At 41.3% G+C, this 26,670-nt stretch overlaps 1 protein-coding gene and 1 pseudogene across 6 annotated transcripts in view; one reads left to right on the top strand and one right to left on the bottom strand.

Moving 5' to 3' along the window:
- The first annotated feature begins 322 nt into the window (after window positions 1-322).
- Window positions 323-7,566, top strand: LOC114304389 (peptide methionine sulfoxide reductase A1-like; annotated as a pseudogene). The gene is made up of 2 exons (XR_014335680.1): window positions 323-861; window positions 7,095-7,566. The product of XR_014335680.1 is annotated as a peptide methionine sulfoxide reductase A1-like (transcript).
- Window positions 7,567-8,284: 718 nt separating this feature from the next.
- The window catches only part of LOC114304388 (uncharacterized), a 28,792-nt gene continuing 10,406 nt past the window's right edge, over window positions 8,285-26,670 (bottom strand). Inside the window, exons 2-4 of one of the 5 annotated variants that reach the window (XR_014335650.1) lie at window positions 10,822-10,966; window positions 10,684-10,711; window positions 9,697-10,152 (exon numbers count right to left, since the gene is read on the bottom strand). The gene's annotated coding sequence lies outside the window, so the exon portion shown is untranslated. Of the gene's footprint in view, window positions 8,571-9,696; window positions 10,967-26,670 lie in introns of those variants that run through there. The other 4 variants (XR_014335624.1, XR_003644037.2, XR_014335632.1 and 1 more) reach the window with 4 other exon arrangements.

Here is a 26,670-nt window from a genome sequence, read left to right as displayed (position 1 = left end):
CTTTTAATGTGGTCAAATTTATCATTAATATATAATAAAAAAAAATTAAGTTGCAGTGAAATGAATTTCCCTAAATTTTTATCCTAAGCAAATTTATACAAGACAAAATATTTTCTTTTTCTTTTTTATTTCATTTTGTACCATTTTCACAATCTAACATTTATTTTTTATAATAAAACGGGCCTATGTAAATAATTTTTCATTTCAAATGTGAATAACGTGCATGATAATATAAAAATAAAATAAAATAATAAAAATTTGGCAACAACATTGTGGTGGGTCCTTCTTTCCACTTACCAGATAAGTAAATTGAACACGTCAACTCCCTCAAATCACGATGCTTCTCCTCCTCCGCCCCACCACCACCACCAGCAGCATCACCACCACTTCCACTGCCACCTCCACCACCGCTTTCCCTCTCTCTCCTCACTTTCTCTCTCTAAACCCTCACTCCTCCTCTCCAAACCCTTCTCTCTCTCCTCTCACCCAAAAATGAGCTGGTTAACCAAGCTCGGATTCGGTACTCGCTCCCCCACCGAACCCTCCATAGACCCCTCATCCTCCTCGATCCCCCAATCCTCCGACGACGATGTTCCGTCGCCGGGACAAGAGTTCGCCCAATTCGGAGCTGGGTGCTTCTGGGGTGTCGAATTGGCGTTTCAGAGAGTCACTGCGGTGACCAAGACTGAGGTTGGGTACAGTCAGGGCTTTATTCACGACCCCTCTTACAACGACGTGTGTTCCGGGACTACGAACCACTCGGAGGTCGTTAGGGTTCAGTATGATCCCAAGGAGTGTAGCTATGAGACCTTGCTTGATGTGTTCTGGTCCAGGCATGACCCTACCACGGTTAATCGTCAGGTGGGTTTGTTGATTTTTGTCGTTTTGGTTGTTTAATTTTAATGGGTTTTGGTTAATTTTGATGGGTTTTGATTGATTTGATATCTAATTGAATTGGTATTTAGCTTCTTCTTGTAAACAAAAGGGCTTTGTCAGGTTTTGCTAATTGTTAGAATAATAATTAGTCATTTAATTCATAGGTAGATGCTTGAATTTTGAGGGCTTTCAATTTTTAATCTTTGGGTTTTATTTTTGATGGTTTTTTTATTTATTTTTTATTTTTTATTTTTTATTTTTTTTATTTTTTTTTCTCACCTTAAGACACAGTGTTTGATTGAGCTCTTGGCCTGATATGTTGCTTTTGATAGAAGCAGTTTCCCAACAATTTCATTCTCTAATTTGGGGAGGGATTTGGAAAGGGAAAGGGCATGGGAAAGGCAGGAGAAATGGGAATGAAATATAACTACATATTCACACACTTTTTTCTTTTTCTTTTTCCTTTCCAAATTGTGAATCAAAACACAGCCTAAAACGATTCTGCAGCTACCTCTTTAGCATACAAATCAAATACCTCTATGTTCCCTGAAGCCTCGTTTGTTTGCCAGATTGTTGATTTGTTTAAGGGTGTGGGGGAATTGTATACCATGTGGTTAAGAGGAGAATAAATAAAACCATGGGATAAGAGCATCTATCTACAACTACATTAGCAAAAATAGCCTAACAACTTTTTCAGTACATACCCTAAACAAGGCTCTCTGTTTTAGCTATCTTCCTTTAAAACATTCTTTCTTTCATATTTTCTTCTTCTTTTTCTTCTTCTTTTTTTCCAAATATAACTATATTTTTTTTAGCAGTTATATTTTTTCAACATTAATATTTTCCAGTAGTCAATTTTTTTATAACAAACACAAAATTCCAATGGTTATATTTTTTCAATGGTCACATTTTCTCACATGAACCCGTTAAAAGAAGGGGCACTTACAAATCAGCCCTATTAATTAGGCTTATTTACCTACAGGCCCCAACTGATAAATTTATCACTATAAATTTATTCATAAAAACAAAGAGACTGATAAATTTATCACTATAAATTTATTCATAAAAATAAGAGACTGATAAATTTATCAATAGGACTTAATGGATAATAAGTCTCAAAAGTAGGATCTATCGGTAATTAAAAGAAGTAAGTATTGGATATAATGGTGATATCTCACGGCAATATCATCCACCTAATTCCATCTATGGTATTTTATTGGCATGTGGGTATTTCCATGGCACTCAATATTTTGCTCCCACAAAAAAATAAATAAATAAATAAAAGAGAAATAAATGTATGAAAAATTGTAGTATTTACCCACCCAAAAAGCAAAATTGTAATATCTAAACATTAAAAAACAATAATACTATGATGATCAAAATTTCTTATCATGTTTTATTTACCATCTTATGTATCAACAATGTATTGATAGCATGCATGAGTGGTGGAATCTATTAAATAAACACAGTATTATCACATAAGGCGGTAAACAAATTGTGGTAAGAACAGATGGTCATCCTACCATTATTGTGTAAGAAAATCTTAGTTCACTCAATAATGAAATCATTGGGAATTAAAATTTTAGAAAAAAATAAAAGAAAAAGTGATAACCTAAGCTACAGTAGCTCACCTGAGTTGGCTAGCAACTGTAGCTCAGTGTTAAAGTGGTGACGCTCCAGCGAGACTATTGGAGGCCATTTTTGTTGGTTTTGCTTGCCATTTTGGCTGGAAATGTGATTTGGTGAGGCTGCTGGTGATGCTCTAATGGATGAGAGAGTATAGTTGTACTATGTTTGGTTAAAGTGGGATAAAGAACAAGATTTTATGGGAGAGGATTATTTTTTACCTTTGGATGCGGATGGAGGATAATTTGGAGGGGAGTGATTAACTAATTCTGTTGGGGGATTAGTTATCTCCCATTTAGGGTATAGGATGGAGGATAATAGCCAAATCCCGAGATAAGGCATTCTTTCTTGTCCTTGAAGCTTTTCACAGTATATAAATATTTTGTTGGAAATTGTTCTTGTGCTATTGAAATGCATGCCTAGAAACGGTAAGTATGATTGTGTGGAGCCTTGTGGTCTGCAATGTCAACATCTTAGTCAACATCTTTTAAACTTCAATTATTGCCTTCTCATAATGTTCATCTGTGCAGTAAGCATGGATTCATCTTTCTTTTCATCCATGTTTTCTTTTCCTAAATATCTGTTATCAAAGCATATTGATTATTTATTAGGAACTGGCATCGAACTTGTGCTATGCTGTGCATGAGATAAAAAATAGCTATTAAACATAGATGTTAGAATTTACCATCACCTACCACCACTACCACCTCACCTACTCCACTAAACCTAACCCACTACACCACTACCACCTCACCTACTCCACTAAACCTAACCCACTACAACACTACCACCATCCACTACACCTACATCTATATAAGGAACCATTTGTAATAGACAGTGAAATGAATCAATTCATCAATCAATAATACAATTCTCTATTTCTCTTTATACATTAAATTTCTACATGGTATCAGAGCCATAAGATTTAGGCCCGTATTTTGTTTTCTCACCGGCGGGCAGCCGGCCGGCAACCTTGCCTTCGCTGCCCGCTGGAATTTTGTACACATACCTTCACTTTCCTGCATCTTCCAACTTTCTTACAACTGTTGTCCCATAGATGGGCTTCATATCTACCAGTCCATCTATGCCTTGTGACACCTCTATACTGTGATATCCTCTGTCCAACCTATACTTTTTCTTTGTTCAAGTTTGATATTTCGACAACAACAGAGCTTCTACTCGAGTAACCAGGCTTCCCATCTAATGCAATCTTTCCACTTGATTTGGAAACACCATCATGGGAGCTTGACCCAGAGATGCTAGGAGCCAGAGGACTACTGGGAGAAGCTGACCCACCAGAAGCTGCAGCAATGCTGTTATCGAATAGTGGAACAATGGCCCAGGCAAATGACTCTCTAAGATTGATGATGCTACTGATGATGACATCCCCAGTACCTCGGGGAGGCAATTTGCAGATGCTACCTTCTCTGATTCATCGCATTCAAGAGTTTCAAAGCATCTGGGTGAGTCTCCTCTCCCTGCTTATGAACCTGTGTTTGACTGGGAAAATGAGAGATCGATGATATTTGGGCAACGGAATCCAGAAGCTCATACGGCACAGTATGGCAGTGGATTGAAGATCTCTGTGAAAGTCTTATCCTTATCTTTTCAAGCAGGGCTAGTTGAGCCATTTTATGGTACAATTTGTTTATACAATAGGGAGAGAAGAGATAAATTATCAGAGGATTTCATCTTCCGTGTGTTACCAGCTGAGATGCGGGATGCTAGTAGTTCTTTTGCACCCACGTTTCCCCTTACTTTACAACCCATGTGCACCTTTTTGACATCCCTGTAGGTCCAGGAGCTCTTCCACATACCAACCCATGTGCACCTTTTTTTTTTTATTTTCTTCTATTCTACTTTTTTGACCCATCATTCCACCATACCTATTTTTTTATTCTTATTATTATTATTATTATTATTATACAACACCAACACAACCCACAACCACCCGTCCACTTTTCATCTCTTTATTTTATATATATATATATATATATATATATATATATATATATATCTATATATCTCTTTTTATTATATCTCAAAAAAAAAAAAAAAAAAATATCATCCTCTTTCTTCCGTTTGATTTCAAACTCCATTATTTTTATTTATTTTCTCCAAACCACTTTCCTTCTTTCCCCCATCTTTCATTTTTGATTTCAAATATATTTTTATTATTTCTTTCTTTATTTTTCTTTCACATTATTTTTAATCTTTTTCCAATTCCATTCATCCCATCTAGCTTTGCACACCAAACCATATTTTATTCATCTCAAGGATCAACCCCGATCACAATTTTACACAAAAAAAAAAAAAAACAAACAAAATACAAACAAACAACCACATTCACAGGTGGGATTTTTTCTTCTCTACTCTGCCGCCGGTCTTTTCCTCTTGCCTCCATCCTGGGCGGCCCTTGCCGGTGTTGCCTCCGTGTTTCCCCCTCCACTGGGCATGATCACTACTCCCTGCTCCTCCACTGCAGCATATGGCGGCCCTCCAAATCGGAACATCACGGTGGCCTTCCGTTTCAGCTCCTTATTTTCCGCCTTTAGCACACTTATCTCTGCTCGCGCATCCTTATACATGCGTTGGAGCAGAGCCAGCTGGGAGTTTAACTGTTGCACCTCATTTGTCCTGCTCTGCAGCCGGTGCGACAAGTTTGTGACCGCAGCCATGGTTTCCACACATGACTTCAGAGTATACTGATTGGCCTCAATATCAGTTTGCACCGCCATTTTTTGCTCCACCGACCGCATCGGAAAGTTCAACGGAGCAAACACAGAGGTGTTTGGTTGAGGTTCACTGGCCACCGCACCCGTTATTTCTCTTGTGGGCTCGTTCAGTTCTGGAAAGAGCGTGAGCAGACCACGGGAAGAGGAGGCCATGTTTTGGGTAGCTGGATGGGAAGAAGAGGCCATGTTGCTGAGTGTTTCAGAGACGGGTTGGTTACAACGTATTACAGAGTTTCTCTCTCAGGCAAGGAAGAGTTTTTCAGAAGATTTTAGCAGGTTTTCTGCCTCAGCCTCCGCATTGATTTATATAGAACATGACGAAGCGGCAGACACGCGCATCATGCGCCGCTCGACGCTCGCCGACAATATGGGCGCGCCTTTTGATGGCACGTCTTTTGATGGCACGCCTTTTGAAAGATTGGGCACACCTTTTGAGGGTGCAACTTTTACATGGGTCCGACAAGACTCTGTAAACTGTCCCGACATTGATTCCGGTTAGTTTCTACAAGGGTCCGACAAGACTCTGTAAACTGTCCCGACATTGATTCCGGTTAGCTCCTTCATGGGTCCGACAAGACTCTGTAAACTGTCCCGACATTGATTCCGGTTAGTTTCTACAAGGGTCCAGCAAGACTCCGTAAACTGTCACAACAACTGTCAGAACATTGTCTGCTACATCGGTCCGACATGACCCCATAAACTGTCTTCTACATCGGTCTGACACCGCCATCCAGTGTCCTCTACACCATTATGACACCACCATACAGTGTCCTCTACATGGTTATGACACCCCCATACAGTGTCCTCTACAACGTTATGACACCACCATCCAGTGTCTTCACCAATGGTCTGACACGACCATACAGTGTCTCTTATCCTCTTTTATGTATTTTCTTGTTTTGTTCCTCTCTTCAAACTCAAGTTGGTTAGTTTCTATCCTCCTTGAGTTTGCGGGGGGCTGTTAGAATTTACCATCACCTACCACCACTACCACCTCACCTACTCCACTAAACCTAACCCACTACACCACTACCACCTCACCTACTCCACTAAACCTAACCCACTACACCACTACCACCATCCACTACACCTACATCTATATAAGGAACCATTTGTAATAGACAGTGAAATGAATCAATTCATCAATCAATAATACAATTCTCTATTTCTCTTTATACATTAAATTTCTACAATAGAATTTATGAAAATAAATTATTTGTTATATATGTTGAAACTTCACACCAATGATATGATTGGGAGGGTGGAATTGCCTCACACTTGATGGAGAGCAAAATAACCTTTCAAGCCTTGGTGATCTTGCAAAAGAAACAAGACCATTAAAGTCTTCTCGAACTGGTTTTTGATCGGGGGAGCACTTCAACGATCAACTTAGTATTTGATGCTGGAATGGGGAACAATATTCAAGTTGGGATTGATGTGTGTACCCGAATCTTCCCCCTCCCTCTCCTTTTATACGACTTGATCCCTGTGTATTCGGCGGTGGAGTGACATCCCTGCCGTTATTACGATGCTGCCTTTCTGACACATACAGCACTGCTCAGGCACTTGTCATTTCATTCAATCTGATTGGCTTAGATGTGTTTCTTAGCTAACATAACATGATTAGCGTAGTTGGTCTTTTCGTTCCGACCTCTCATGTGTGCCTCTCCCTTGCGGGGCCTGAAAGAATTGGGCCTTTGGACCTGCACCCTATTTTGAGCCTATTTCGCCCCTAGAATGATCTATTCTAAATTATTATGTTCTAAGAAATTACTTGGGGGATGGGAAGGAATGTTCTGTGGGTCTAACGTGTTGTCCTCTTTGATTGTCCTAACAGCTTTATTATCTTTTGGGCAGGGGAATGATGTTGGAACGCAGTATAGATCTGGAATATACTTCTACACTCCGGAGCAAGAGAAGGCTGCATTGGAGTCGAAGGACAGACAACAGACGCTCTTGAACAGGAACATTGTTACTGAGATTCTGCCTGCAAAGAAGTTTTACAGAGCTGAGGAATACCATCAGCAGTACCTTGAAAAGGGCGGTCGATTTGGTTTTAAGCAGTCTTCTGATAAAGGCTGTAACGATCCAATTCGATGCTATGGCTAACTAAATTCTCTATTGTTTCGAGCGACAATCTCTAATTGGCTCCGTTCTGGTATTAGTGGTATTATGGTTGTTAATAGGCTTGTGATTGTATTTTCTTGTTATTGAGTGTAATATATGGGATCAGTTTAAATTTCTCATAGAATTGTTATCAATTGTAATGTTTGTGACATGTATTGTATTTTTCTTAGCATAGAAGCTGTTCTTGATCCATTTTAATGAAGTTGATGTAGTCTGTTGTGTCTTGGTTTCTAATATTGCCATTAGGGTGGAAATACGTAGATAGATAGATATGTTTGAATTTTAATTTTTTTTTTCAAAAAACAAAATGTAATGCAACGAAATCTTGCTCATGTTCATCCTTGCTAGCATTCCTTGCAAAATAAAAAATAAAAAAAATTTACAGTTAGGATTTTTGCAGACACCCTTCTTGTGAAGTTGCTATACTTGGAGATGAGAAAATTTTTGAGAATGAGAATTAAACTAGTAATGATATTATTAGTAATAAAATTTCTCTGTCAAAGTTATTTAAGTTTGGTTTCATTAGAAATTCTCAATGGAAAAATAATAAAATTTTAATATTTTGTGCCTAAATAAAATTCCTATAAAGTTTGGGAGTGTGATTCTTGTTAAAAATAAATAATCATAAATCACTTTTGTATTTCAATTGGTTTCAATCCGCTTCACTTTAGCTGGCAGACGAATGTTACAGTAGCATTGAGAACAAGATGTTCTCAATTTGGGAACACTGTTTCGTCTTTCTTCATGCTTTGATAATCAAAATCATCACGATATTCCCTAATCATTTTTTTCACCATTCGATCTGCTCAGGAAAAATTAACTTTACGATAACGTGGTTCAACTAGGCTTCGCAGAAATATATACAGTCACACAGAATGAAGATAGCGTCTAAACGACTGCTAAGAAATGATTAGATACCATAAAACATGTCATTAAACAGTTGTCATGTAGAGCTAGAGCTGTCACGAAGAAAAGGATCTTTTACACACTAACATGATAGGTTTCTCAAACACCTCATGATATGACAAAAAATAACAAAAAATGTGTTGAACGATACCAAAAATGAGCCAGCTCTTTCTTAACTACACTGCAAAGCCATCAGCAAACACAGCAAGCTAGCATTATAACAAAGACATAATTGCAGGACCACTTATTATTCAAGTTTCTCACCTTTTCGGGCGGGGGGAATCCATCCTCGCCCTGAAGCTGAAAACATGCAAGAAAACATTGTCTTGTCAGTTTAAAACCAGCCAAACAAAAACCCAGAACACATAATCATCAAGTTCTTAAGTAGGGCAACATTCAGCAAAAAGGGCACTTACAAATAATGGTTGCAAGTGCTGGCTTCCTATGAGAGTTAGCTGAAAAGCTAATTTACTGGCTAAAAACTAACACTGAAAAAACTAGTTCATTTGGCATATTCTTTAAAGTTTTTGACTTTTCTAATAACTTTTTAGAGTAACTAAACTTGACTCCTTTGCAGGAAATGAATATGCCCAAATGACCGAAAGGCTTTTTTAGCAAAATGGACTTTATAAACCAATAAACTGACTTTTAAGAGGTTGCCAAACACAGGCACACCATTTGAAAAGGCTTCATGCAATTTCATTCTCATAAAATTTTATGTTGGAAGTGAACCCTGATTTTTCACTCGTGATGAATGACCTTGTTTATCTTTCATTCATTCTCCTACACATATTCTGTAATTAAGATCCATGTGTACAAGATTGCCATTGCCATAAATAAACAGATGATAGGTGACAAGCCAACTAACATAGCTATAGACACAAGACACTACTTTTAAAGTGCAAGAGATGATACACACCGGACATGTTAAAAATTTATAATTTTATAATATATCAAAGATATCAATAGTCTATCAAAGGTAAATGCCAAAAAAGAAGAAGAAGAAAGGAGTAGCGTGACACTAATTAAAATTAAGAATCCATATATTCTATAATTTAAACATCAAGATCTCATTCATGTAAGACTTGTATTATAAAGAATATAAAACAATTAAAAAATATTAAAATACAAAAGATGTATACATCTAAAAACATATTTAGAGTGCACAAGTTACATAGGTAGTTCAAAGGGTTTAAGAAGTATCCGTTAAGTGTCCAATCTTTATGAACTCAAAATTTTAATTAAGACATGTTGAAAAAATGTCAGACATGTTTTTTTAAATGTCCACAGAGTATCAATGTCCGATATGACACACCTCCATGGAAGTGTCCATACTTCATACAAAATATAAACTTCTATGGCATTTTGTTTTTCCTCCACCAATCTAAGGGAAAAAATTGTCTGCAAAATTTCCAATATAAAGGATTGGCAAAAAGTAAGTCGCCGCAACCTTTATTCCATTACATAGGATTCTTGTACAAAGAATCAAGCACATCCTTCAATAACAAGGTTGATTATATACAAGTTAATTACAATTCGACTTCACTGAATATTTTAATTACAACCTGACTTACTGAATATTCCCAATTTCATGATATTTCCAATGTTGTCTTATTAGTAAGAAAGATACAGAAAGGCAAAATCTAGATATGCCTTGAGCAACAATTATATAAAAAATATTCATTAACAAGATTGAAAATTTTCTACATACGTCACTAAACCTGTTGAACCTCCCATTGTGTGTTATGAGCTCTTTCATAATACTTGGCTTCGGATGAGTTAGTGTTTTGAAGGTTTCAGATGTAACGTTCTTCCCTAATTTTAGAGCCACTGAAATCTGCTAGTCAAATCATCCATAGCCATGCAAAGGCTTCCAAGAAACCTGAAACAGATCACAGAACAAATAAAAGAAAAAAGTTGAATTTGATATAATCTGCTCTCCCAAATGATATGTGAAAAATACACAAGATGCATAATATCTAACACGAGATGTCTGGCAGAAATAATCCCAATGTGTTCAAGTAACAGTAATGTTAATGATATTCTACCACTAGGCACTATGTTGATAAGAAAACTTCTACAAAATCTCTCCTTTACAACATTTTCAAGTCAAGTGCAGCACAGTGATTCTCCTATGAGAGGATTTAGAGGGAATAGCGGTGATATTCTACCACTGGACAAAGAGGTCATAATATGTCTCTCAAATCCATAATGTTCTTTCAGATGTTGAGAATTCTGGGGAAATAATAAAGAAAACATCTAGGAACATAAAACAATATCAGAAACGCCAGTTCCAAAATTACAAAGTTGCCTTCTCATTCACAACTAAACCAAGCATTAAGAGAGAGAGAGAGAACTGGATTTTTTAACATGTACTGTAGCTAAAACATTAACACTTCTATCTTTAGCTCACCCTTATCAAATGTATGGAAGGGCACTTGCTGCAAATAGAAGAAAAGAACAAAAGAGAAAGCGACGTTAAACTGACAAGTTGGTAATTTGCAATTTCATCTCAGAAACTGTTTTCCTTCAATAAGAATTTGAAACCCACTCTTGTTCCAAAGCATCACCTACTCCATCTTTTTGATGAACTTTTGGAAAGACATAAAGAGTTCATCCAAAGTCCTTCGTTCAATCATGTATGAAATTGAGAATGCATCACACTCGAACTCCAAACAACTGGAATGCAATGTACCCTGAACAAAATCAAAGGTGTCAAGTCAAACTCACCTACTTATCAGATACCGTAGAAACATAATAAATGTCACCATGTCAGTCAGGCCAATTGAAAACTTAAGTGCCATGCCACACTCTTTTCAGTTGCATGATACAATACGACATGTATGATTATAATATAAACTTCTAATTTGATTTGGAAAAAAAAAAAAAAAAAAAAGGAGACGAAGTCAAAAAGATTGGAAATACTAGGGTGCAAGAAAAGGAAATGGAAGAAGCATCGATAGAAATAGCAAGGGTACAAAATGTGTTTTAGTAAGAAGCTCCGGAGTATGTATTAATTTGGCAAATATAAAACAACCATCAACATATTTTCTTACTGTGATATATTCTTTCACAACATTGTCAACAATCAACGCAATAAAACAGTAGATGAAAGCAGAAATGCTCTTTTACAATAGTCCAAGGAGATTCACATTAAAAGGGACTGCTATTTCTTCTTTTGTCATCAATTCCCTAATTTCAAAATTAAAAGCACTTTTTAAGTAAGCAATGTTGAACAAAGCATTTTAAACTATTTAACCAAACCGACCCAAAACAAATTTCATTACGAATGAAAAAGAAACAGAGCTATAGAATTGCTAGTTTATTGCTGACTATGAGAATGAGAATTTGTAGAATTTCTTGCAATCTTGTCATGGCTGCACATTTTCATACATACAAAGCTTTTCTCATTTTATTAAACGATTTATTTAAGGTATTAATTCAGTATTTTGCATTACATTTTGTGTCTGTATGCTAGAAGTGAGCCTTTTAACACCCCCCCCCCCCCCCAAAAAAAAAAAAAAAAAAACAATAATGCATACATACATGGCATCGTTGTTAAAGGCATGCCTATGCCCTAAAAAACTCTCAGCATCAGCCTCATCATGGCTCAAACAAAGTGCCTCATTTCATGCCAGGCAAGGCCCCTTTAGTGAGGCCCATAGAAAGCCCTCAGAATGTGCATCCTATAGTATGCTCCAGGCTCAAGAAATGTAACAATTAAAAATCTCTATGTTTATTTTTATTTTTCCAATGGCTACTAATTGATATGCCAAATGTACATTTATGGTTTTATAAATCAATAAAACTTGATCATCTTGGATATTTCCTATTCCAAAATACATCTAGTTGACCGCTCGACATAGAATCTCAAGTGCTTCATTCTTGGAGTTTACAATTATATATAATTTTATGACTAGCTTTTCATTATTGCAAATGTGTAATGTGGTAGCGAAAAAATACCACAAAGATGAGCCCATAAAGTGTGGTCGGCCAGACCAAGATAAGGGCCCAATTGATAAAATAGGAAGGCCAAGCTGAACAGATCGCAAGTCAGGAAGGACGTGCGGACTGAACTTGTCAAGACAACAAGAACAAAAACCTTGGCTAGAGTGTTTTGGGTTTTAAGATGGATAAAGTGAGATCAATGAAAGGACCAATCAAATATGGTTGACATTGGGGGGCAAGCAGTGTCGCGCGAAGGTCTACCAAACAACCCCCAAAATAATGGGTAGACAATTTCCAATAAAATACTCGATGGGAAACGACGTTCAAATGATGAACACGACTATATAAAAAGGAAAGTAGAAAGAAGGGAAGGTATGGACATCAAAAACATCATCACTAGATTCCTATTCCATTTTCCTAAATCAAGCACATATCACTAACTTGATTATCGGAGCTCTCGGTCGGACAATTCTCACTAGTAGAGTTTTTTTGCTAGATCAAGCCCATGCAAAATCATCTCTCTCTCAAGTTCAAGGAATTTTCCCCCGTGCAATTTGCGCCATTTGTGGGAAATGGGGTCTCCGAAGATAAGCAAGCGAGCCTCACTGGAAAAGGAATAAAGGAGATAACCACTCAAAAGGGCATTATGGGGATCCCATTCAAAATGATGAGAGAAATTCCAGGAAACAACCCATGCATTAAGAAGTACTCTACGAATAAAATGAGGTCCACAAATTGAAGGCCTAGATCAATTGGAGAAAGAATGATCGATATGTTGGTGTTTCAGGTCAATCTGTTCGAGTCCAAACTAAAAAGAAAGGGAGGGGAACATGAAGACAACACTCGAAAAAGGGCAAAAACATCCAAAAGACGTGAAAGTGCGGAATCACATGGGCAACTTAACCCTTGCCAAGAAGACACTTGGGAGAAGACAAAGACCTTACACCATGTTAACCACGAAGGAAGTCAAGCAGCCAACAACCAACCCCATCACGGATATAGCAATTAGAACAGAAAACAAAGAATGGTGACGAGCCAACCAGGACAACTTGAGTCAAGCAGATCGTTGATCTCCGAACTTGGCTAGATCAGTGATCAAAAAGGAGCAGAACGAGGCTACAAGACATGGCAGAGAACCATGGATGAGGATACCTACTCACCTTTTTTGAAAGAAATAAATGATGTTGAACCACAAAGGAAATTAACTTCAAAAAAGTTCAAGGTCTATGATGGGAAAAGTGATCCAATGAATCATGTATGACACTATATCCAGTCCATTACACTCTGGAACAATAATGACTAGATCATGTGTAGGATGTTCTCCTAGATTGGAAGAAATGGCCCTTCGCTAGTATTACAAATTGGAGAGAAGATCCCATTGTACATGTATTCTTTGTTGAGCAGGAACCCTCAGACACAAGTTAGTCTAAGGACTATTGAGGTGAGTAACTAGATAACTAGAGCACGGTTTCAAAATTGATTTTATGCAAATACATCGATGTTATATGATATAGGGTGGTTTGGGAATTGGCTATTTTAATTAGCTTTTTGATTTTTTACTAAAAGACGTTCAAAAAAGTAGAGAGAGAATGTAATAACTTGTAGTGACTTTTTGACTTTTAGGCTAAAATAGCCTATCCCCAAACGGGGACATTTCCAATTCAATTGCACATTGTATGAAGCTTGTTTTATGCCAAAAACCACTTAAGTTAAATATGATCCGATTGAGACCCTTATTTTGACAAACAGAATGCTAATAATTTGTTATTAGAAACCCATGGACAATCAATCATTTTGAAATGTAACCTAATTCACATTATATTCCATCTGCTGGAAGTCCCGAAAACATGTACAAACTATAAGCTTGTGGAGAAGTGATTTGGAAATACTCTTCAGATCCTGGTGTACGCTAGTGATCCTCAGCCAGTCACCTGAAAAAGAATTAACACTCCAGTCGGGAGTGCCAGAATTAGCACTCCGACGGACAAGTCAGTCTCTACTCTCTGAATTACTTGTATTTTAAGTAAAGTGTAATGGTTCTCACATACCTCTTCCTGACTGATGTTCTTCTATTTATATCTTTTCTTTCTTGGGCCTTGGGATTGGGTCCACTTTTAATTCGCCATTTGGCTTCAATTGTAGCAAATCGCTTTTCACTCGGCCCCTCGCTCGACCGGCTATTTGGCCGAATAGGATAGGATTCGAGCGTGCGAGACGGCGCCGAGTGCTATATATTTCGACTCCAAGTTCGACTATTCGACATCTCTACAACTCTCAATATTCGGCCCCCACAATTGCCCCCCAAGCACTCCACTAATGACAGTTGGCTGGAGTGTTTGGTTTCGAACTCGAAAAGTCAGAGCCAAAATTTGGCGACTAACCTCATTCCAACGCAAATGTCTGAGCACACGCTTCTCGGTTATCATTTCAACTTCCCGCCCCTTCGTACACTTCTATTTATTGTGATTTAAAATTTCGACATCTTTTCAAATACATACACACTTTTAGACGCTCGTCGCTGGACTTCCTTCCGAATTACCTCTGTAACTTTCTTTTCTTCACTATCCTCTTCGTCTCTTGTAAGTTCTCTCCCTCTCTGCCCTGAATCTTTTTTTCTTTCTTTGTTTTTGGCTTAGCATATTCCTATAGACTGAAGGAAATGGCAAAACATTTAAAAGATCTCATTTCCTCGGATCGAATTTCTGGCTTCCGATGCCATTTCTCCATTCCTGATGACGTCCGTCTGTCACTTGTGACAGACGGCACCCTCGATATGGAGAGGGCTGATGAAACCACGCTTATCTTCCCTCTACTATCAATTGCAGAGGGTGGAGTCCGTTTCCCCCTTCACCCATTCCTTAGGGTTGTGCGTTGCCATTGGGGTTTAATCCCTTCCCAACCCAATGTCAACTTTTTTAGAATCGTAATGGGGATTATCGCACTAAACCGTCGCCTTAGGATTAACCTCGGCATTCCTGCTATTCGGCATTGTTATGCCTTGGCCAAGTCTTCTGGTCGGCACGGGCGTTATTTCCTTAGGGCCAAGAACACCAACCATCAACTAGAGACTATGCTTTCCAGTTCTAGGAAGCGAGTCGATGATGTTATGGTCGTTGTCCAAGGTAACTGGGAATTCGGCGAAGGCGAGGATCGCCTCAATCCTATTCCTAAACGGAGGGGCAAACCAGGTGGCCATGTAGCTTCTTTTATTTATTTTTTGTTATATTTATAAAGCTTCATTTTCGAGACCTCATGGTTTTGCTTGTGCAGAAAACGATTTGAAGAAAGTCCTGACTTCAACAGACAACGCCGTTCTTTCAGAAATCAAGGTCGCGCTCAAATATTTCGACCGGCCGAGTCTTTAGAAACAGGGGAGAGCGGCCCACGTTCTACTCCGTTACAAGCCGACTTATACGACCTTCTCGGCGGCAGAAAACATCCCAATTCCGAAGGGTGAGGAGTTTCTTACAACTCTTATCTTGACCGATTTCAAAAACTTGAGGCAAGTTGGTTTCGAGGGGTCCGATTCGAAGCTACCAGGAGTAGCTGAGATCGCCGAGTCAGATCAGTCCGAAGCCGAAGTCGACGAGGCTTTGAAGTTGGCTTTTGACAAAGCCGGCCTTGATTCAGCCAACCCTCCGTCCACTTCAGGCCGAGAGGACCTTCCACTTGACGACATTTTTCACGGTCTAGAGGACCTTCCCGACACGTACCCCGAAGATATGGCTGGGTTAAGCCTCACACAACTTGCCAAGAAGGCGAACGCAGAAAGGATGGCCGCGCGGCGAAGAGCAGAGGCCATTCGAGCTGGAGTGCCACCTGCTGCCGAATCTCAACCCTCCATGCCTGTTAATGAATCTCAGCCCTCCTTGCCTGTTATTGAGGAGGGAACGGCAAAAAACCGAAGTGCCAAGGCCGAGATGGTTGTGCAAGCCGATCAAAAGACTGAGCAAAAGGCAGAGAAGCGCCCTGCCGAGGTCGAGGCCAACACAGAAGAAAATCGCGCCGACAAATGACCTCATTCGGAGGAATCGGATGTGATTGTGCCTTTTGTCATTCAATCAAAGATAAAAAACATGCTAATCCCCTGATGCTTCAGTAATTAAAGATCCAGCGGTCACACTCAGCATGGCTACATCCGTTTCATTGCCGGCTGACAAGACGGCTTTCCGGGCAGAGCCAGATCTGGTTGCAATAGCATTGGCCGCGCAATCGGCTCTTTTGGTATATATCTTGACTTTGTCTTTTCACTTTATGCAAATACTGTTTTGGTCTTAATTTCTTGTTTTGCAGACCGTCGAAAGGATAGCTGAGATGGGCCGTCGCCATCATGACGCCATCGAACAGCTTCGCCGTCTACAAACAGAAGTTGACGGCCAAAGGAGCAGGGCCGAGTTGAAGCTTTAAGGGCGAAGATGGAAGGCGCGCGAGCCGAGGCCGAGGTGGAGAGGGCGCGTAACGCGGATCAACTAAGATCAGCCGCCGAAAAGAGGGCAGATGCGAGCAAAGACGGGCTCAAATTGGCCGAGGAGGCGGTCTCCAAACTGGAGGCTGAGTTGGAGGAAGTAAAGAAGGCGCAGGAAGCAGCCAACTCGAAGGCTTCCAAGGCATTTGAGGCCGGGAAAAGTGCTGCTTTCGCCGAATATGTGGACGAAGTCCCCAAATTTGAAAATCGGGGATTCAAACACGGCTGGCTCAAAGCCCTTGCTGCTGCTGATGTAACATTGGCTATGCCGATTCCATACAAGCAAGTGGATGTTGAGCCGCTGGAGTCAGACTCCGAGGATTAATTTGGGCGACACCTGTTTTTGTTTTAGGAATTTTCGAATGTATTTTTATAGCTTTTTGTTTGGTAGTTTTCATGTATTACTACAGTCATAGTGTTTTACTAGGCATTTTCATGCGAACTTGTAGCTTTTTGTTTAGTAATTTTTGTATGTAAAATGGCTACAATTTGTGCCCAATTTACTAATGAAAATTTCCTTTTTTGCCTTAATATTATTTGTGCTAAATTTTGTTATTGATGAATGGTATTGCTTTCAATTGTAAAATGGCTACATTTTGTTTTCAATACCAAGTATCGATCGGCATTCGGTTTACATACTTGGCCGATCAGATTAATAAATCTGCCCTTGCCCCAGCCAGTGCATGAGCTTCAGAAGCCGAATTAAGACTAGTTCATGGAATGGCTGCAGTATAAATCGATCGGCATTGGGTTTAGATACTTGGCCGATCAGATTAATAAATCTGCCCTTGCCCCAATCAGTGCACGAGCTTCAGAAGCCGAATAGGACTAGTTCATGGAATGGCTGCGGCATAAATCGATCAGCATTGGGTTCAGATACTTGGCCGATCAGATTAATAAATCTGCCCTTGCCCCAGCCAGTGCATGAGCTTCAGAAGTCGAATAGGACTAGTTCTTGGAATGGCTGCAGCATAAATCGATCGATATTGGGTTTAGATAGTTGGCCGATCAGATTAATAAATCTGCCCTTGCCCCAGCCAGTGCAGGAGCTTCAGAAGCTGAATAGGATTAGTTTATGGAATGGCTGCGGCATAAATCGATCGGCATTAGGTTTAGATACTTGGCCGATCAGATTAATAAATCTGTCCTTACCCCAGCAAGTTCATGAGCTTCAGAAGCCGAATAGGACTAGTTCTTGGAATGGCTGCGGCATAAATCGATCGGTATTGGATTTAAATACTTCGCCGATCAGATTAATAAATCTGTCATTGCCCCAGCCAGTGCATGAGCTCCGGAAGCCGAATAGGACTAGTTCATGGAATGACCCGATCAGCATCTGGCTTTTGGCGTTTAGAATTAATGACATCGCCTCGGGGGCGCTGCATACATTGAGAATAAATGGGGTGAGTTCGCGCCAGTGATTCCACTTATTCTTATTCAGACTTGATTTAAACTAGCTTGAGATAAGTGTGAATGTCAAACAGACTGTTCTTTAACAACAGAGGGAAAGGACGAACATTGGCTGAGCTAGATGCTGCAATGAATCGCAACAGCGAGCCTACACGCACGGGAGAAAGGACGTCCAAGAAACGAGAAAAACGTCAGTCCCCAAGTCGTCGAAGCAGATCACCCCGAAAAGAAAAACAGCAATGGGAAAGCTCCCCGCAACCGCGACTGAGAAGCGAGCCCGATGCGACGCCACGACCGTTGAGTTTTGCGGTTTTTGTGGGGAATAAACCGATGACGGAGGCAGATTCCATTGTTAACGATCCAGGTGTAGCAATCAAGTTCACTCGACAGATCTTTCCACCGGAGGTCCAGCAGTCGATGGTTGGACGGCAAGATTTCGAAGTGTTTCGAGAAGGTATCCATGGGGCAATAAAGGGGTTGTACACCGCTTATGAAGTCGGCATGCGCCTGTGCGCAGCGCAACGAGAAATAGAGAAGAAGAACAAACGAATCCGCAGTTTGGAGGCTCGCGCGGAGAAAGCCGAGCGTGAGCTTAGGGAGCTTAGGAAAGCTTAAGCCACCGAGCCGCGTACAGCAGGTCAATCTAACCCGATCGTGGAGGAGAGAGTGACCCAACAGCTGTTAAGTCACGCCATTGCCGACCGAGATACGGCAAGCATGTTTGCCGTAGAAAATGCGAGGACCATGGGTTATGAACAAGGTTTCCATGTGGGCCGGAAGGTTGGGATCGACAAAACCAAAGAAAAACTTGCAGAGGAGGTTTGCCGATGCGAGAATCAAGGCTTTAGGCACGATTGGATTAAGGCACTTTAAGCCGCGGAGGCTCTTCGAGCAGAGGGTGTTAATTCGGTGTTGCCGCGGTACCAACGTGATCATTTTCCCTTCTCCGCTTTTGAAGTCGAAAAAAGTGACGATGAGGGAGAAGCCGGATAAAAATACTCATTGTAATGCTCAAACGCAGATTGCGTTCAAAATTATGTAATCATTGGTTGATCGAATAAAATGTTTTATTTTCAATGATTGTGTTTCGTTTTATATTCGGCACACACGTGTTTGCATGTCTCATTGTATAAATGTTTGAATAAATGTATTTTAAATGGTTTAATGTGTAAACGGTTTTTGCCGGCTCGACATAACAACATTCTTCATAAAATATCTATTCGGCATGCACGTGTTACGCACGGCCCTGGCCCCGACCCAAAGGCGTCATGCGCCGATGGGGCTCTGAATCCGGAGACTTTATTTGGCCAGTCGTGATATCCACGAAAGGCGCTCCGAATCCAGAGGCTTTTTTGGCCAAAAGACGTCATGCGCCGATGGGACTCCGAATCCGGAGACTTTATTTGGCCAGTCATGATATCCACGAAGGGCGCTCCGAATCCGGAGGCTTTTATCAGAAATCTTTTGAACTGGATTGCACAATGAGTAAACAGGAATCTTTGCATTACAAAAGTGGAATGTGTACATGGTGAGCCATTCAGAACTAAATATCATTCCCCACAAGTCGGGTTTAATGATAGAATTTGCGTAAGTGCATTGAATTCTAAGGCCGTGGCAGGCTCCTTCCGAACATGTCTTTGAGCCGATATGCCCCTATTCCTGCGATCGAATCAATCTGATAGGGGCCGTCCCAGTTGGACCCAATTTTCCATCCGCCGGTTTCTTGGCAGCTAGAAGTACTTTCTTCAAGACCAACTCTCCTGGTGTGTAGCGGCGCAGCTGAACACGTTAATTATATGACTTGGCAAGCTGCTGCTGGTACCGCGCCATGGACGCAACGGCACGGTCTCTTCGTTCTTTGATCAGAATCAAATCCAAAGCCAGCATCATGTCGTTTTGGCCCATATCAAAAACTTGCGATTTCAGGGTTGGGTGGCCGATCTCCAGGGGTATGATCGCCTGGGTTCCAAAGTATAGAGTAAACGGCGTTTCTCCAGTGGATCGCCTCAACGTAGTTCGATGAGCCCACAATACACTCGGAAATTCTTCGACCCATTTGCCTTTAGGTTTCTCCAACCTCTTCTTGATGCCGTCCAAGATTGATTTGTTAGAGGCTTCGGCTTGACCATTGCTTTGTGGGTAAGCCGGCATAGAAAAGTAAGGCTGAATACCATACTTGCTGCACAGCCCTCGGTAGACACCACAATCAAACTGGGTGCCGTTGTTTGAAATAAGAGCTCTTGGAATGCCAAATCATGTTATGATATTTCTCCATACAAAGCGTTTAACATCAGCATCTCGAATGTACGTTAATGCCTCCGCTTCGACCCATTTTGTGAAGTAATCTGTCGCGACGATCAAGTATCGCTTGTTCCTTGGGGCCCTCGATAATGGTCTTACGATATCAAGTCCCCACTGGGCGAACGGCCAGGGACTGGTAATGGAACTTAACTCTTCAGCAGGCAGATGGGTTAACGGGAAGAACTTTTGGCACTGTTCACATTTCTTCACATAGCATTCGGAATCAGCTCTCATTGTCGGCCAGTAATACCTCTGTGTTATAGCTCGATGGGCCAAAGAGCGCCCGCCAGAATGGGCACCACAACTGCCTTCATGTATTTCAGTCAGAAGCTTTTCGACTTTGTCCGGGTGTACACATTCCAGGTATGGACCAGAAAGGGATTTTTTATAAAGTTTTCCTTGCGGATCCAAGTAGTATCGCAGGGCTTTGTTTCGCAACTTGTGCGCTTCTTTTTTGTCTGCGGGGAGCTATTCGGAAGACAGGAATGCAACAATGGGATCCATCCAACTCGGTCCTGACTCTATGACATTGACCTGGATTTCCTCCGAAGGGCCAATGCTCGGCTCCGAGATGAAACCTACTTCGATGGTCCATTTAATCTCTGAGTTAATGGCGGAGGCTAGGCAAGTTAGGGCGTCTGCATGTGTGTTCTGGTCATGTGTTATCTGATTCAATTCATGATAGTCAAATTTGGCCAACAAGGCGCTAGCCAATTTCATGTAAGCCGCCATACGGTCATTTTTGGCTGCGTACTCCCCCTTTAGCTGATTGATCACCAATTTTGAATCGCAAAATACCAACCCCAGAAGGTGTGCATTCCTCAAACCGGCCAGAAAGGCTTCGTATTCAGCCTCGTTATTTGATGCTTCGAAGTCGAGTTTGACGGCCTGCTCAATTATTGCGCCGTCGGGAGCCATGATTACTACTCCGGCCCCGCTGCCCCATTGATTAGATGATCCATCACAATACAACTGCCAAATGTCCAGTTCGGCTTAGGTCGAACTTCATCAGATTTGAAGTCGGCAAGACCCCTAGTGAATTCGGCCACAAAGTCGACAAGCACCTGTCCCTTGATTGAGGTTCTAGGTAGAAACTAAATGTCGTACTGGCCGAGTTCAAGAGCCCACTTTGAAACGCGTCCTGATGCTTCCGCATTGCGTAGTACTGATCGGAAGGGGTAATCTGTTAGCACCCCGATGCTATGCCCTTAGAAGTAATGCATCAGTTTTCTTGCCGCCATGACTAGGGTAAGGATGAGTTTTTCCAACGGAAGGTAGCGTGTTTCGGTGTCGACCATTGCCTTGCTCACATAATATACTGGCCGACTCCCCCAGCTCTTCCTTTATCAGTACGGCGCTGACGGCCCGATCAAAAACTACTAGATACAAAATGAGCGGGTCACCTGCCGAAGGTGTTGTCAAGAGTGGAACTGATTGGAGATAGGTTTTGAGGCCGTCGAAAGCGATTTCGCACTCGGCGGACCATTCAAAAGCCTTGCCCTGCCGTAGTGTATGAAAGAATTGTCAGCAGCGGTCCGTGGAACGACTGATGAACCTGTTAAGTGCGGCAGCCATCCCCATTAACTTCTGAACCTCCTTGGCCGATCGAGGGGAGCCGAGTTCCAGGATTGCTGTGATTTGCCTTGGATTGGCTTTGATTCCTCGGTGGTTGACAATGTAACCCAAGAATTTGCTAGAGCCGATCCCAAACGCACATTTGGAAGCGTTCAGCTTTATTCCATATTTGCATAGAATGCTGAATGTCTCCTCCAAATCGGCTATATGATTCAGCTTTTCCTTGGATTTGACCACCATGTCGTCAATGTACACTTCCATAGTGTGGCCGAGTTGCTCCTTGAATATGGTGGTGACTAGTCTCTAGTAAGTTGCCCCTGCATTCTTCAGCCCAAAAGGCATAACCTTATAGCAATAGGTTCCTCTTGGGATGAGGAATGCAGTTTTGTCTTGGTCCTCCGGATGCATGGCAATTTGATGGTAGCCTCTGTAGGCATCGAGGAAGCTCATACGCTGATGACGTGCTATAGCATCTACCAGTTGGTCTATCCTGGGGAAAGAAAAACAATCTTTGGGGCAGGCTTTGTTTAGGTCCATGAAATCCACGCAGACTCGCCAGGTCCCATTTTTCTTCTTCACAACCACAGTATTAGAGAGCCATGTAGGGTAAGTCACTTCCCTGATTGCCCCGGCGTCAAGCAACCGATCAACCTCTTCAACAACTGCGACAGTGTGCTCTGCGGCTGATCGCCGGCTTTTCTGAATGATCGGCTTGCATTTAGGGTCAACATTTAAACGGTGTTGCGAAACAGACGGATCTACACCCGGCATCTCATATAGAGTCCACCCAAATACATCAAGGTTGCCAAGCAGGAAGGAAATTAGCTGCTGTCTGTCGGCTTGATTAAGGGAGGCGCCGACCATGAAAAACCTGTCTGGGTTACCGTTGATTTCAACTCGATCTAGGTCTTCTGTGGCCTTTTCATTTGGGAGACGTCCAACATCGTCGAGGCTCTCCCGATCTGTTACCTCAATAGAGTTCACTTGCAACTCCTTTGGTGTCTTTTGAGCAAGGAGATAACATGCTTGTACCGATTTCTGAAAGCCACGAATTTGCTCAATGCCGCATTCTGTCGAGAAGCGTAGCAGCTGATGATAGGTGCTTGGCACGGCCTGCATAACATGCAACCAAGATTGCCCCATGATGAGATTGTACAGCGATGGCAGCTTAACAACCAAGAATTCCACATCCACTGTTCAGGAGCCTGCTCGAACGGGTAGTGTGATTTTCCCTAACGGGTACTCTGGATTGGCGTTGAAGCCGAATAATGGATAAGGGGCTGGAGAGAGATCCGATTCGAAGAAGTCGAGTTTGTGAATGTCTTGTAGTACATAACCTCCGATGTGCTCCTCAGATCAATGAGTACGCGCTCAACTGTGAATCGGTTTACGCGTAACTCAATTACCAAGGGATCGATGTGGGGAAGTGTCACTCCGGCCAAATCTGAATCATCAAAAACAATGCTTGCAGCTTCATAGGGCCATTTAGCCAGAGTGAATTGACTTTGAGGGTCGAGATTTGACTAAATCATATGCACCACGGATGACATTGGCAAGCTGTATATCATATGGATCACGCCGAGTTGAGGGTAATCCTGTCTTAAGGCTATTGCTTTGGTTGAGTTGCCTTTTCGGACGTACTGTTGTAGCCGACCATTTTGTACCAATTCCTCCAAGTGATCCTTCAATGCATAACAACTCTCAATATCATGGCCATGGTCCTTGTGATACTCACACCGTCTATCCCGCCTTTTCGTGCTGGGAGATCCCACCATTTTGGACGGCCATTTGAAGAACGGAAGGTGTTGGATTTTGGACATGACCGCGCTAATCAGCTCTGTCAACTCCATATATTTCTTGCCGGCGAGCCTCGTGCGCCTGCTATCAACTTGCAGTTGTTCATTTGCTCAGTGGGAGCATTGGTCGCTTGATCAGCGAGAATCCCGTCTCTTGTCTCGTTTAGCCCAATGCCGTGGCTCGGGGCTCTGAGGTGGTACAGAATTTATTGGCTGAGCAAATTTCAGAAGAGGCCGACTTGTTGGCCGCGTTTTCGGATTTAACTCGCAAGGCGTCATCCTCCACTTTGCAGTATTCCTCAACTTTCTTCATCAACGACCAGACTGTTTTGAGGGGTCTTCTAGTCAAGGAACTGCGGAAAGCACTGTCAAGATGCAAACCCATTTTGAAGGCGATGATAGCCATGGAGTCGTTGCATGCGTCATCAACAAGATGGTTGGATCTGCATTGCCCAGAGAGAGTCGGCTTGTTTTGGCTGGACCTCGTTGGTGATGAATCTGGCCCTGAAGGATTTCTGTAATTGATGGAAGCTTTTGATCGAAGCCGGCTCCAGTTTATAATACCACCTGATAGCGAATGGTCCCAAATTGCTAGGAAATATACGACACATGAGGGCCTCGTCGTCTGCATGCAATGTCATGGCTTGCTTGTAGTGACAAATGTGATCGGTGGGATCTGATTTTCCATCATAGAGAGTGAACGACGGAGCTTTGAACTTTTTGAGCAGAACCGCCCTTGCGATTCGTCGCACAAAGGGATTATGCTAGTCTTCCTCATCTGAACTGTTTCTTCTGCGCTTATGCCTTATACGTGGACTTTCTTCAGAGGAACTGGAAGTCTCGGGTCGTCCCTTCTTCTTGGGCTCCGGGGATAATAAGTCGGAGTCGCTATCAGTGTCTTGTTGTCGGGCTCGAGGTCGTCGACCACCTGCCCTCAAAGGTCCTTCCGGATCTTGGCATACAACTTGTTTGGACTTTGCCACTTCTAAGGCCAAGTCCTGACGGAGACGTTCATTCTCAGTGATCATGTTCTCCAACCTCTGTTCGTTTTGCTTCGCTTGTTCCAAGATCGCTTGCATTGCCTCATGCTCTGAAGTCGAGGGTGAAGCGAAGTTCAAAGCGCGTCTTGCGGGGATAGTCTCCGGTCCAAGCATGTTTGCTAGAGTGAGGTCGTCTCTCTGCGTGGTTTCATCAGTGACTATCGGAGGGTCTTCTGTTACGCCCGTCATGGATGCATTTGAGTATTCCCACAGACGGCGCCAATTGTGGAGAAGTGGTTTGAAAATACTCTTCAGATCCTTGGGGTACGCTAGTGATCCTCAACTAGTCATTTGAAAAAGAATTAACACTCCGATTGGGGGTGCCGGAATTAGCACTCCGACGGGCAAGTCAGTCTCTACTCTCTGAATTACTTGTATTTTAAGTAAAGTGTAATGGTTCTCACATACCTCTTCCTGGCTGATGTTCTTCTATTTATATCTTTTCTTTCTTGGGCCTCGGGATTGGGTCCACTTTCAATTCGCCATTCGACTTCAATTGTAGCAAACCACTTTTCACTCGGCCCCTCGCTCGACCGGCTATTTGGCCGAATAGGATAGAATTCGAGCGTGCGAGACAGCGCCGAGTGCTATATATTTCGACTCCAAGTTCGACTATTCGGCATCTCTACGACTCTCAATATTCGGCCCCCACAAAGCTCAATCAAGCATGTTAAAATCTTTGAACATTGGGAGACTATAAACACAAATGGCTTTCATTACACGTCAATAGAGACATCTCCCTCCATTTAGTCATTTCAATGGCTCTCTCATACGCTTCAATCTCTTTCACTACCCATTAGGACTTCCATAGAGATTTTTCTGCCAAATACAATTCCTTCTATGCCTCCCTACACTATACACACTATTCACTTCTCAATCATAGTTATGTTAGCCCCAAGTAGGAATGGACCAAGGAGGGGCTGGCAGGGGCGACTAGTACTTCATTGTTTTGTAAAAAGTCCTTCAATACAGTAGTATTAGACTATTAGTTAAGAATATGCCTAAATTATATAGGTTCACCAACCCAAATTTTTTTTGAAAAATTTAATACTCGCCTCCCTAAGATATTCTCATATCGGTAGTCGAAAATCCATAGTTAGCCATTTGAAGAAAATCATTTAGAGAGAACATTTGAAGAACTAAAGGTTGGTGAAACGACTTCCATCAACTTGGATCTTCAACTCAATTCGCATTTTCGAGTTGTAATCCCCACACTTCCACTCTACATGTGTTTCTTTCTATCTTTTATTGTTCTTATGTGTTTCAGTTCTCCCATGTCTCTTCTTATTCTTCATTTGTTTCATTTTTTCTTTTTTTTTTTTGTTGTTTTGGTTTTCTCTTCAACTCGATCTGCATTTTTGGTTTCTTCTTCACCTTTTCCATATTTATTTCAAAATTTCTTCTTTGCTTCCTTTCTCCCTCTGCTCATTGTCTCTCTGTTTCGATTATCTCTTTCCTTCTTTAATATATTAAGAATTGAAGTTACTCGTAAGAATTGAACTAAGGAGAATGTGATGGAGTCCCTTTCTTAGCTTTGTTTCAAATACTAAGGATAGTTATAAGTCTTTCAAAATTGAAAATTTTTGCAGACTTATAAATAAACCTTGCCCCAATGACTTCATAAAGTAAAAAAATTACATTTAAAATTTCAATTGCTAACCTCTGGGATTGATATATCCTTAAACATCCCTAATTTTAAAAGTTGTCAACAATTTCTAAATTGTGCCAAGTGTTGGTAAAAACATGATATGGAATGATTTTATAATAAGTTATCTAGTCACATATTCTATTGATCATATTTCTATAATTATATACATTAAATAAAAATTTCTAATGATTCATTTTGTGATATTTTTTATATCTTG

The sequence above is a fragment of the Camellia sinensis genome, chromosome 1, assembly GCF_055761805.1.
Source record: "Camellia sinensis isolate YWXY chromosome 1, ASM5576180v1, whole genome shotgun sequence".
NCBI classification, from domain to species: Eukaryota; Viridiplantae; Streptophyta; class Magnoliopsida; order Ericales; family Theaceae; genus Camellia; species Camellia sinensis.
Note: the sequence above shows the minus strand (reverse complement) of the source record. Positions and strands in the feature narration are given on the sequence as shown.